Source organism: Hyperolius riggenbachi, chromosome 1 (genome assembly GCF_040937935.1).
Source record: "Hyperolius riggenbachi isolate aHypRig1 chromosome 1, aHypRig1.pri, whole genome shotgun sequence".
NCBI lineage: Eukaryota > Metazoa > Chordata > Amphibia > Anura > Hyperoliidae > Hyperolius > Hyperolius riggenbachi.
The window spans coordinates 268,923,528-268,936,241 of NC_090646.1; the positions used below are offsets into that span (position 1 = coordinate 268,923,528).

The 12,714-nt window shown below is 46.1% G+C and overlaps 1 protein-coding gene across 7 annotated transcripts in view; it reads left to right on the forward strand.

Moving 5' to 3' along the window:
- The window catches only part of SHROOM3 (shroom family member 3), a 460,954-nt gene that overhangs the window by 20,780 nt on the left and 427,460 nt on the right, over nt 1-12,714 (forward strand). For 3 of the 7 annotated variants that reach the window (XM_068233528.1, XM_068233529.1, XM_068233530.1), the window contains exon 2: nt 11,433-11,540. The exons of the other annotated variants lie outside the window; for them this stretch is intronic. The gene's annotated coding sequence lies outside the window, so the exon portion shown is untranslated. The remainder of the gene's footprint in view (nt 1-11,432; nt 11,541-12,714) is intronic. 7 annotated transcript variants of the gene reach the window in all.

Below are 12,714 nucleotides of genomic sequence, written 5' to 3' on the forward strand. Positions count from 1 at the left end.
ACTGAAAATTACGATCGGATTTCCCGTTTTTTTTCGATTTAAATCGATCCGGAATGCCAGATATTTCTCTTCAATTTCTACTAAAGATTGTATGGTGTGTGTTGGATTGTTAATTTATTTATATACAAACCCAAGCAATTTTCTCTGAGTTTCCAATCATTTTTATTAGGGGTGGGACGACGAATCCTGCGAATCCACGAATCCCTCGAATATTAGGAAATATTCGAGATTCGTGGACTCGAATCCCGACGCCATTTTCCACTATACGAATCCGCCGAATCCCATCGCCGCGCATCCGCCGCTCGCACTCGTCCTCCTCCGACCCCCCCCCCCCCCCGCGCCTCCTCCGCTCGCCCCCCCTGCCCACATAGTTACCATCCACTCACCTATCCATAGCGGAGCGCAGAGCGGCAGACCTCTCGCCGACTTCCTGGTTCCCCCTAGTGACCGCCTCTTACAATGACGTCATCAGTAAGAGCCGGTCCGGCCACTAGAGGGAATAAGGAAGTAACGAAGAGGTCTGCCGCTCTGCGCTCCACGGGAAAGGTGAGTAGATTATTATGCAGGGGTGAGCGGAGGAGGCACGGGGACGGAGGGGGCCGTTGGCGGGGGAGGGGGGTTCTATCTACCTACCTACCTAACACTATCCCTACCTACCTACAGGCCCCTATACCTACCTACAGGCCCCTATACCTACCTACAGGCCCCTATACCTACCTACAGGCCCCCTATACGTACCTACCTGCCTACCTAAAGGCCCCTATACCTACCTAAAGGCCCCTATACCTACCTACCTACCTACCTAAAGGCCCCTATACCTACCTACCTACCTACAGGCCACTATACCTACCTACAGGCCTCAATACCTACCTACCTACCCACCTACCTACAGGCCCCCTATACATACCTACCTACCTAAAGGCACCTATACCTACCTACCTACCGGACACTATACCTACCTACCTACCTACAGGCAACTATACCTACCTACAGGCCACTATACCTACCTACCTACAGGCCGCTATACCTACCTACCTACCTACAGGCCGCTATACCCACCTACCTAAAGGCCCTCTATACCTACCTAAAGGCCCCCTATACGTACCTACCTACCTACCTAAAGGCCCCTATACCTACCTACCTACCTAAAGGCCCCTATACCTACCTACCTACAGGCCACTATACCTACAGGCCTCAATACCTACCTACCTACCTACAGGCCCCCTATACGTACCTACCTACCTAAAGGCACCTATACCTGCCTACCTACATACCTACCTATACTTAAGGCCCTATACCCTGCTACCTATACTGAAGGTCCCTTTACCTACCTAGCTACACTGAAGGCACATGTACCTTACTACCTATACTGAAGGCCCCTATACCTAGCTACCTACCTATACTGAAGGCACATATACCCTGCTACCTATACTGAAGGCACATATACCCTGCTACCTATACTGAAGGCCCCTATACCTAGTTACCTACCAATACTGAAAGCACATGTACTGTGCTACCTATACTGAAGGCCCCTATACCTTGCTACCGATACTGAAGGCACATGTACCTTGCTACCGATACTGAAGGCCTCTATACCCTGCTACCTACCTATACTGAAGGCACATATACGCTGCTACCTATACTGAAGGCCCATATATCCTGCTACCTATACTGAAGGCCCATATACCCTGCTACCTATACTGAAGGCCCATATACCCTGCTACCTATACTGAAGGCCCATATACCCTGCTACCTATACTGAAGGCCCATATACCCTGCTACCTATACTGAAGGCCCATATACCCTGCTACCTATACTGAAGGCCCATATACCCTGCTACCTATACTGAAGGCCCATATACCCTGCTACCTATACTGAAGGCCCATATACCCTGCTACCTATACTGAAGGCCCATATACCCTGCTACCTATACTGAAGGCCCATATACCCTGCTACCTATACTGAAGGCCCATATACCCTGCTACCTATACTGAAGGCCCATATACCCTGCTACCTATACTGAAGGCCCATATACCCTGCTACCTATACTGAAGGCCCATAAACCCTGCTACCTATACTGAAGGCCCATAAACCCTGCTACCTATACTGAAGGCCCATATACCTTGCTACCTATACTGAAGGCCCCTATACCTTGCTACCTATACTGAAAGCTACCAATATTGAAGGCACCCATACCTAGCTAGCTATACTGAAGGTACCTTTACCTCGCTACCTATGCCTGGGTACCTATACTGCGGGCAACTATACCACGGATCGCACAATTTTTATGTGCAGGATTCGTTAGATTCGGGATTCGAAAGGTTCGAGATATTCGAGAACCTTTTTAGATTCGGATTCGGATTCGAAGAAATTGTGGATTTGTCCCATCCCTAATTTTTATCATAATTGAGGAAAAACTTTAACATGGGTGTGTGATACATTGGTCATGTTTTTGAAATGTTACAATCAATCAGAAAAAGTGATTGCAATTCTTAAATTGAACAGATATTTAAAAAATTGTATGGTGTGTGGCCACCTTTATCCTGCTGTAATGCAATTTGATTCTCCAACCCCTTCACTGTATTTACTCTTCCAACCCATTCCTCCCTAGCGTTCAATTTCCCCAGGATTTCTGTGCAAAAAGTGATAAAATACATTTTTAAAACTTTTTTTTTCCTGTAACTTGCCAAAATGTGTCAAGCAAGGGTCTAGTATACAGTGCAGGAGAGTATTGATGTGTATGCACGTTTATACTGTTCACAGCATGTTTTGTTTGGACGAAGAATCTGTCCATACCGCTAGGGATGTTAAGGGATGGAGAACCTTGGCATCTCCATTTAACTGGAATCAAACTCTTAGCTGCAATCAATAATTGAGGCACCAAAAGATCTCTTATACCTACCAATAGATGCACACGTTCCATTCAACAACACTTTCACCGCATCCAAATCACCCTCTTCTTCACACAATCTCCTAATACATTCCAACACACTTTTCCAAAAAAATAACCGGACACTCACACAACAAATGCATCAGTGTACTTTTTGCCCCACCCCCTCTCCAGCATCTATCACTGATTCCCTGAAACATTACAGCTAATTTATCCGGCGTCCTATACCACCTAGATAGCAACTTAAAATTAATTTGCTTTATTCTAGAACTTACAGACATAGCATGAGCTAAAACACAAATCTTCCTCTTCTGATTATTATCTAAAGAGATGCCAATGTCCTCCTCCCACCTATCCAAGTAACCTGGAAAATTCCCATCTCCCATCCGATTCATTTCTCTATACAGGAACAACACTAGATGTACAGGAGCAGCCTCCAAAACAAATAACTTTTCAAACTCAGATAACTCAACTCTATAATAAGAGGTTCTCTCCCTCTCCGACAAAAAATGCTTCAACTGTGCATACCTCCAAAAGTCAAATGAGAATTGTCCAAATTCCTCCCGCAATTCATTTAGAGATTTAGTTTTCCCATTCTTCAAAATATCCCTCAAGACCACCCTCCTCCTCTCCCCCACAATCCAAAAAAAACCCTTTTTCCTTACCTGGCGCAAAAAAAGAGAAACCCTCCAACGGTGACAACAGAGATATTCCGCCAGACCAACCCAACTTATTATTAATTCCATCCCAAACCTTAATTATATTTTTAATCCAAAGAGAGTTAATTTTGGCAGCTCTCTAGATACCCCCGGAAGCCAAAAAAGCTTTGCCAGATCTAATCCAACCAACCTTTTTTCAATATTAACCCAACTTTTTACACCTTCCCTATAGGTCCAATCAAAACGTCTAACCAGAACACATGCATTAGAATACATCTTCAGATCAGGCAGCCCCAATCCCCCTCTTTCTTTAGGAGTAACCAAAACTCCATATGTTAATTGTAAGAGATGAGGCAGCTGCGGCGAACAGCACCGCCGCCGCAGCTGCCTCCATGCGGCCATCCGTCCGTCTGGCGTCCAGGACGCCGAGGACGGAGCCTTCTTCCATGCCGGGCGTCGCCTTAGCACGCGGGCGCGCGCACAGACGACACCTTTATGCGGGGAGGAAGCCCGTCAGCTGACCTGCTGGTCGGCTGACATCAGAGGAGTCCCACGGCACCCAGGATTGGCTGATTCTGGAGGGGCGTGCCAGTGGGATCTCCTCTGCTTCTTAAGCCTGCGGGCTTCATTCTCTCACTGTCTGTTGTCGTGAATACTCTGCGTGTTATCGCTCAGACCTTAGACTAGATCCCAGGTGTTGATGCTAAGGATTTCACACCTAGTCTAGGATTTTGCTAAATTGTTACTATTGTATTGTTTAGACATAGTTCCCGGGTGTTGATGCCAAGGACTTCACACCCAGACTAGGATATTGCTTATGTATTGATTTCCTGTGTATGACTCTTAGCGATTTCTCTGACTCTGATCCTGCTTTCTGATCCTGTACTTTTGCCTATCTGTCTACCTGTTGCTGAACCTCTGCCTGATTCCCGATTACTCTCTTGTCTCACGATTCTGTACCGATACGTACCTTCCTGTTGCTGAACCTCTGCCTGATTACCGTTTACTCTCTTGTCTCACGATCCTGTACCGATACTTACCTCTCTGTTGCCGAACCTTGCCTGTCAGACCATTCTACTCACCAGTGGGCCCTCGCCACTGGTGAGGTGCTAGCTCCACCAGCCCCGCTGGTGAAGTTGTTCTTTAATGCAGTACTGTTTGCCTGCAGTACCGTCTGAATCACCCGCTCCTCGGGAGATTCTCTCTCTTCAGTTGCTGTATCTCCAGCTTGCTGGGGTAGTACTCTATTATACAGTCAGTGTCCTGATAGTACCTCACCAGCCCCTCTGGTGAGGTCTCGCCAAACTATTAAAGTTACGGTTGCACCAAACACCACACACTCAGCTCTTTTTCTTGCTATACTGGCATTATTAGTGATTCTGCAGATCACACATAATCTGGTATAGCGTCTGAATTATTGGTGATTCTGCAGATCACCACATAATCAGACGTCTGAGCTACGACACAAGACCGTTACACTAATCTTGAAGACTGCAATACAAATCTTATAAAAATTGATTTTAAGGACCGGAAACAAGCTGCAGGCACACAGATTGGAATCATAGACATACAGAAAACCAACCTAGGTAGTACATTCATCTTAATAATGTCTATACACCCAAACAATGAGAACCTCTACCCTCCCCACCCCTCCAAATCTTTTTTAATTGAATTAAGTAATGGGACATAATTAAGACCGTATAATTTTGACAAATCACTAGATAACATACCCAAATATCTAATTGCATCTTTTCTAAAAGGAAATGGAAAATTACTCTTTACTAAATTCAAAACCACTGGGGCCAATGACACATTAAGTGCCTCAGATTTAGAGACATTAATCTTGAAATTTGAAAAAATCCCATACTTCTCAATTTCCTTAATCAAGTTAGGCAGTGACACCAGTGGCTCCGAAATATAAAATATCATCTGCAAAAGCCAACATTTTATGTATCTCTTCTCCTTATACTACCCCATGAATAACCCTAGATTTCCTTACCATACACAAAAAACCCTCTAACGTCAAAATAAAAATAATGGGAGACATAGGGCAACCCTGTCTCGTCCCATTAGACAAGGAGAAGGCATCCGACAGAGCACTATTCGCTCTTACCCTCGCAGTTGGATTGGAATATAATGCACCAACCCATCTTAACATATTATCTCCAAACCCCATATATCTTAAAGTGGACATAATAAAATTCCAGTTTACCCTATCGAATGCCTTCTCTGCATCCGCGACAAAACCATCATCGGGAATCTCCTCACTAATGCCCACTCAAATAATGCCATTGCCCTTGCCACATTTTCTCTCTCTTCCCTACCAGGCACAAACCCCACCTGATTCCTTTTAGTAAGTGAACTTAACCGTGGCTTAATTCTTTCCACTAGTATTCTTGCAAAAACCTTTATGTCTAGATTAAACAATGAAATGGGCCTGTAACTTTGACATCAGGCCGGATCTTTTCCATTCTTATGAAAAACAGTTATATGCGCCTTTAGCACATCCTTGGGTAATACTTTACCATCTTTAAGAGAATTAAACAACATGTACATAGGAGGCACCAACACATCACCATAAGTAGAGAAGTATTGCTTAGAAAAAACATCTGGACCAGGTGACTTCCCCAACTTCATGGCTTTAATCATTGCTAAACTTCATCTTCAGTTATTTCCCTCTTCATTATATTCCTGTTTTCCTGCGTTATTTTAACTATACCAGATTATTCTAAGTATTTCCACATCCTTTTATCAAAATTCCCTCTGATTCATCTCTGATAAGGTTATATAACGAAGAATAGTAATCTTTAAAAATATTCACAATTCGGTGTGCCTGCAGCTCCAAACCACCTCCTTCACCCTTTATCTTAGGTATATACAGCCTACTGTCAAGTCTGTCAAGAAGTGGACAGAAGAGGCCAAGCTGGAGCTGCAGGCGTGCTTTGACTGCACTGACTGGTCATCCTTGGAGGCACCCACCCTTGATGAATGGTCAGAGAATGTCACCTCTTACATTAGCTTCTGTGAGGAAATGTGCATCCCTTCAAAGACCTTCAAGGCCTACCCCAATAACAAGCCCTGGTTCAATAATAAGCTGCGCCAGCTTCGGAAACGCAAGGAGCAAGCACACAAGTCTGGCTCCCAAGAAGAGTTTAAGGAGGCCAGGTATGCCCTGAAACAGGAACTGCGCACTGCAAAGAGAGCCTACTCTGACAAGCTGGGACTCCGCCTCCAATCCAACAACTCGAGGGAGGTATGGCAAGGCCTCAGAGCGATCACCAACTTTAAACCCCCCCCTCAACTGGTGACCCCGAGCACCCAGCTGGCTGAGGAACTGAATGAGTTGTACTGCAGGTTCGAGCAATAGCTCGAACAGCTCGGGGCCCCGGGGTCGGTGACGACAGCGGCCCCCACCTCACTGAGAGACCACGACATCACTGCACCGGTTGCAGTTCAAGAAGCAGAAGTCATCATGCTGCTTCGCAAGCTCAACCCCAGGAAGGCTTCAGGCCCGGACGGAGTGTCATCGAACTGCCTAAGAACCTGTGCGGATCAGTTGGCTCCGGTGCTCACCATTCTATTCAGAAAATCGCTAGCGGAAGGTACAGTCCCCTCCTGTCTCAAGAGGTCCACAATAGTACCAGTCCCAAAAAAGCCAGGCAGCACAGACCTCAACAACTTCAGACCTGTGGCGTTAACGCCTACCATTATGAAGGTTCTAGAACGGCTAGTCCTCGCTCACCTCAAACTCACCACTGATGCACTGCTAGACCCACTCCAATTCGCATACAGGGCCAACAGGTCCATAGAGGACGCCATTAACATCAGCCTGGCATACATTATGGAGCACCTCGACCGGCCTGGCTCCTATGCCAGAATCCTGTTCCTGGACTTCAGTTCAGCCTTTAATACGATCTGCCCAGACACCCTGGTCGATAACCTGGTGCAGCTCGGTGTCAACCCCACACTTCGCGCATGGGTCAAGAGCTTCCTTTCAGACAGGACACAACAGGTCGTGAGAACTACCAATACAGGGGCACCTCAAGGGTGCGTACTGTCCCCACTTCTGTTCTCTATATACACCAATAATTGCACCTCCGCCTCGGACTGCGTCAAGGTCATCAAATTTGCTGACGACACAACAATCATCGGTCTCATCGGCGGAAACGGAGAGCGGGAATACCGCAGGGAGATAGAGAGAATCTGTAAGTGGTGCGAGAACAACAACCTGGTCCTCAATGCAACAAAGACTGTTGAGCTGATTGTTGATTTCAGGAGGTACCCTCCCACTCACCCACCAGTCTACATAGGAGAGACCGAAGTCTCCAGAGTATCATCGGTCCGGTTCCTTGGCACAACCTTATCCACTGATCTAAGGTGGGAACAGAACACCATCAAAATTCAGAAAAAGGCACAGCAGAGGCTATTTTTCCTGCGCCAACTGAAAAAAATTGGCATGCCTCGGGAGCTGCTGACCGGCTTCTACACCGCCACCACGGAGTCCATACTTTGCTCCTCAGTTATCGTCTGGTACGCCCGCGTAACGGCCAGCGACAGACATAAACTGCAAAGAATCATTAATGAGGCAGAAAGGATCATCGGATCGCCCCTGCCACCTCTTGATCTCCTCCACGCGGCTAGTATGAGAAAGAGGGCCACCAGGATTTCCTGCGACCCCGCCCACCCTGGCAGCCGCTTCTTTGAGCCCCTCCCATCCGGCCGCCGCTTCAGAACTATCCCATCCAAGACAACCAGGCGCAGGAACTCTTTCTTCCCTCAGGCAGTTCTGCTGCTCAACAACACTGACCCCTGACTCTTCCGCCCTAGCCTGAAACCCAGCATACCTGCCTTAATGTTGCTCTTCTGCCTTCTCTTCTCTGTAGCCGCTAATGTATTGTAATGTATTGTAAATGCTGTTAGTATGTGTAACTTGTCGCCGTATATGTAAAATGTACAACTGTCATTATCTACTTGCCCAAGCCATGTGTACCACAAGCAATTCTGAGTACGGCAACAACCGTACTTGGCGAATAAAACCATCTTGTATCTTGTACATACGTTTCCTCTGCCCTTTTAAAGCCCTAGCAAGCCACTTTCCACTTTTATTTGCATGCTCAAACCATCTATCAGAATTTTTTTTTATTCCTTTCCCTTAATCTATTACCAATAACTCAGATAATTTATTCCTTACCCCATTTAATTTTCCTAGGGCCTCCTGATCTAATGAACTCTTATGTTCCAATTCCAACACTCTAATTTCTGATAATAAAGCCGCAATTTTTCCATTATTCTCTTTTTTTTGGCTCCCAGAGAAATAAAAAAAAACCTTACCACTACCTTATGAGCTTGCCATATTATGCCCCTGTCCATGCCCTCCACTTCATTTATGTCAAAATATTCAACTAATTTTTTTTTCAATCTTATCTCTAATTTCTACATCATCTAGAAGATTGCAATTGAGTCTCCAATGCCAATTACTTCTATTTCTCACCATTAAATCTAAATCAAACCACACTGGAGTGTGGTCCGAAATGGTAATATTCCCTATATAGGCCCCTTTGTCTCTATCCAGAAAATATTGGTCCAAAGATAATATATCTATCCTTGTATACACCTTATGAACCCCCGAGAAAAGATAATAATCCTTCACAGAAGGGAAAAGTACTCTCCACACATCTATTAGATGCAAACTTTCTAAGGACCTTTTTATTGATTTGTTAGCTACTGCTGAAAAAGCCCTAGTACCCGATGACACATCCATCTTAGGATCAGAGACCCAATTGCAACCCCCACCAAAAACCAAACACCCTACCCTAAAACTCCCCAATTGTTCTAAAACTGATCTGAAAAAGGTAGCCTGAGCTCTATTGGGTGCATAGATATTTACATAGCAAGGAAATGAACAGCGCTACTTAAAAACAGGCAAGTGCCTACCTGCAAAAGAGTGCAAGCCCCACTTGTGGAGTCGAATACACACCGAGCATACACATGTCCTGTCTACCACTGGAGGAGGATGTTAGTTTCCTGTAACAGCTTGCATGCAACCTATTAAGTACTCGTCCCTCCCACTGCGAAGAAGTCGATCCTCCATGGGAGGGGCCTAACACTAACTAAATCCTAACCTATGTATATGCATAGCCTGGGTGCGGCTAATCAAATAAAATTGAAAATTGCGCAAACGGTGGATCAGCGCAACACCAGGCCGCCTCCGAATGGCCTCCAATCAGAGGTGCGCTGAGCCCCCCCATAAACTACAAACGCACCTTGAACCCAAACAGAAGCTCTGCAAATACACCAAAAGCATGGCTGTTAAGTGGGAGCAGCTGACCAAAAACGAAATAAATTAGCACATAGCAAGGAAATGAACAGCGCTACTTAAAAACAGGCAAGTGCCTACCTGCAAAAAAGTGCAAGCCCCACTTGTGGAGTCGAATACACACCGAGCATACACATGTCCTGTCTACCACTGGAGGAGGATGTTAGTCTCCTGTAACAGGAAACTGTTTTTAAGTAGCGCTGTTCATTTCCTTGCTATGTACTAATTTATTTTGTTTTTGGTCAGCTGCTCCCACTTAACAGCCATGCTTTTGGTGTATATGCAGAGCTTCTGTTTGGGTTCAAGGTGCGTTTGTAGTTTCTGGGGGGGCTCAGCGCACCTCTGATTGGAGGCCATTCGAAGGCAGCCTGGTGTTGCGCTGATCCACCTTTTGCGCAATTTTCAATTTTCGATTTTATTTGATTAGCCGCACCCAGGCTATGCATATACATAGGTTAGGATTTAGTTAGTGTTAGGCCCCTCCCATGGAGGATCGACTTCTTCGCAGTGGGAGGGACGAGTACTTAATAGGTTGCATGCAAGCTGTTACAGGAAACTAACATCCTCCCTTTAAATCCTCTGCAGTTACGCTTTCAGAGAGCCCTTTTATCCTAATATTTTGCCTGCGATTTCGATTTTCATAATCGTCTAATTGGGATACCAGTTCATCAAATTTCTTATTATGCAAATTAACTTTAGACGACAAATCGGATACAGTCTGCTCCACCTTCTCCACCTTATCCTCTGCTGCCCCCACGCTCTGACCAATACTCATAACTTCATTTTTAATTTCCATCATTTCCTTATGGAACGAGTTTTCCAAATGCTCAATCAAGCCCTCCATATCAGACAAAGTTGGCAAAGATCTCACCCGCTCCTGCCATTCCTCCTCCTCCTCTTCCTTCCACTCAGCTCCAGCTAGAGTTTTCCTTTTTCTTGCAGGGCCTTTAATCGATACACATTCGTTCTCTGGAATACCAGCAACATCAGGGGTCCCAGCAGATGTCTCCACCATATCCTCCTCATCTCCAGCAAGCTCTTTATTTCTCACCTCCATAAAGCCACGAATGTCCGCCGCTTGAGAACTGCCACCACTCTTTCCCTCATTTTTCCCACAGGTCATTTCCAGGTACAGCTTCTGGTCAATCGCACCAGTTTCCACTGAGCTGCTGGATGATCACCTCTCCCACAGGCACCCACAGGTCCTCTGGCCAGTCGCACCAGATCCCTTGCTCCAGCTACCACACAGCGCCCGCTCTCCCTCCTCTCGTCCTCAGACCGACAGCTCCTCTCTACGATCCGGCTCATAGCAAGCCTTCCTGCCTTCCAGGTCTTAGATCAAAAGAACCGCCGCCGCATCACACGCGGCGGTTCGTCTCCAACTTCCCGGTGAGGGGGCGTGTCAGAGCGCACCTCTCAATGCGTCAGCACACTACTTCCGCCCCGCTCATCCCTCCCGCTCTACATTGGTTTTAACCAGATGTTTTGTGTGACATATTTTAATCCTAAGCATTGATGTATCATTCCAATGTGTTTGCATTGAGTATCCTCTCTATTCACATTTTAGACACTGAAAATTGGCCTGATGAAGTGAGACCTATGAACTCATGAAACGTGTTGCTTTATTTCAAATGAAGCTTTTACTTTCCTTTCCAAATTTTGTGTCATCACTGAGGTAAGCCACCTTCTGTTTTTGTTTTAAGGATTTTAATGTATTTTATTACTCTTTGGTGCCTCTAACACCCTTCTCTCCCCCCCAGTAACGCCCTCCCCCCCCCCCCCCACGCCGTGTCCATTTACCCTCATGGCACTTTGCCGCAGGGTGAGCCGAATGACCCTACTGCCGGTGAGATTCCAGGAGGCTTTAATTACCTTTAACCCTTTGAATCGTAGCAACTCAGAGGGAGAAGTAATTTGGTGTCCAGCAATTGCCAGATCCTTGAATTACCCGTGCGCAGGCCGCGGACTATAGCCTTGCTGCTATAGCAGCACCAAACTCAGGCACTACAAAGGCTCGCAGTGTGTACCAAGAAGCCCTGCCTCACCTTTGGAGGTGGTCACCGGTTATTATTTCACAGCTAGCAGATTCCAGGCGGTTTTTGAGAGATATTAACCAAAATACAGTGAAGCCCCCTGCACCTGAGTGCAGATGGGTTTTCTCTACTGGCCTTATTGGTTGGTTGCCCATCATAGCAGCTTTATTTTGGGAGAACTCCACTCTTCTATCCTTATTCTTCTCACCACTGGTTCATACTGCACCGTCCAGGCTCCCGTTTTCTCTGTGTATTGTTTTTAAGGTTTCCATTCCTTCTCTCTCCCAAGTTCCAGTAGAAGTTTAACTGTCATTCAATGGAAGATGAGACAAAAGCATACTCTTTTTTTTCTTCTAAAGAGAGTCTGAAGCCGTTAAAAATACTTATTTATTCCTGCTATTTATCTTAAGCAATATGAGTAGAGGTGAAACGCTGCATTCCCGCGGAAGAACAAGGTCTTAATACCCCCCAAATCCCGGGGCAAAAATACCACGATTGGGATCATTCCAAATCGGGAAGGGGGGGGGGGGGGGGCATCCTCACAAGTTTGCCTCAGGCAGCAAAAAATCTAGAACCGGTCCTCTGTAACTGGCAGAGAAAGCTCCCAGGCCAGCCACAGGAGCGCAATTGAGGTGGCGTGGGGCCGTGCATGTGCAGTAGTCCCTAAGTGGCCCAGTCTAGGACTTTACCCGGGCAGACCGCAGCAGAAAAGATGGGACCAGACAGAGACAGAGAGAGCCAACAGACTACTGGGGGTGGGGGAAGTCCCAGGTAACTATAAATCCTTGTGCTGTATTTATCTCCAGTACATTTTAT